A 1,474-nucleotide genomic window follows, 5' to 3' on the forward strand; every position below is an offset into this window, starting at 1 on the left:
CCCCCCCCCCCCCCAAAAAAAAAAAAAAAAAAAAAAAAACGAAACAAAAACAACAACAAACAAAACAAAAAACAACAACACAAAACAACAACAACAAACAAACAAACAAACTTGGACGTCTTAGATGTTTGTTGGTTTGTTTTTGTTTGTTTATTTATTCGCTTGTTTGTTTGTTTATTTGTTTGTTTGTTTATTTGTTTGTTTGTTTGTCTGTTTGGTTGGTTCGTTGGTTTGGTTTGGATATCTTTTTTCTATGGACAAGGTTTGCTTTGTTATCATTAGGCTAATTCCGTCAAATGCCACAAAAAACAGTGGTTCCTCAAAGGGTAAAATCTTGATGTGGTAGATCAAAACTGGTGTCGTCTTTGTTTTCAATGGACCTTGGATTACTTATTTATAAGTTTCAAACTCAAGGCCATAGAAAAGGAAACTGGATTAAGATTTTCTTGGCCAGAGTAATCATCTTCCAGGAGACGATGTACCAATGTGTGTGCTGTAACATTTACAATACTTTCTTCGCCACGACACGCTGAAGACGTGAGTTCGATTGCTGGGAAGGAGTTTTTTAGAAAATAAAGTATCTCTGTCTGCAATATTAATTGTTGATGTTTTAGGAATCCCCCCCCCCCCCAAAAAAAAAACCCGATAAAAAAACCCAAAAAACAAAACAAAACCCAAAAACAAAAACAAACCCAGAACAAAACTTACACAATTTAGATAATCTAGGAGGCAGGCTGCTTTCTCCCTGCCTTTCAGGGCCATCCCGAGCTGAGAAGGACAAATGTCCATTAAACAGTCTGGTATAGATGTCCTTGATTTAAAAAACAAACAAACCAAAAAACAAACAAACAAAACAACAGTTCCCTATAAGGGAATCGAACTTACGTCTTCTGCTTACAACGGTGTAACCAATATACCACAGACGCCAGTCACTACCTCAGAATTACAAAGTTCTATCTGCATTTTTGGCCGTTTTAAGTTACAAAGACCATGAGATCTGAAACCAAATTCTCTCTCTGCTCTGTGAAAATCGTAAGATTATTGTGAGTCGTTATCAACATATTAAAAATTGCATTCGAAAAAGCTTTATTTGCTATGTAACTCACAATTATTGACGTCAAATTTCTCAAAACTAGGTACTGAGCAGATAGAACTTTGTAAATCAAAGGTAGCTCAGTGTCCCCGCCTGTGTGCTGTGCCGTGGTATCCCTCTCAGCATAAGTTGGCACCAATGCCTTCTGTAAAACCCACGTTTACTGATGAGAGCTCTGCTTATGGACTGATCAGTTTATGAAGAAGGCTATGGTTGGCACAGACAGGAAAGTCGATACAGCCCTCCTCCTGGATGATCCAAATTGTTGTGATAGAGGCGTAAAACATATCTACAATATAGCTGTGCATTGGAAGAGAGATAACAAAGTGGAAATGTTTGTGACGTCCTTCAATGTAACACGGGAGGTTAATTGAGAAACTG

The sequence above is a fragment of the Aplysia californica genome, unplaced genomic scaffold, assembly GCF_000002075.1.
Source record: "Aplysia californica isolate F4 #8 unplaced genomic scaffold, AplCal3.0 scaffold00149, whole genome shotgun sequence".
In the NCBI taxonomy this organism is placed as follows: domain Eukaryota; kingdom Metazoa; phylum Mollusca; class Gastropoda; order Aplysiida; family Aplysiidae; genus Aplysia; species Aplysia californica.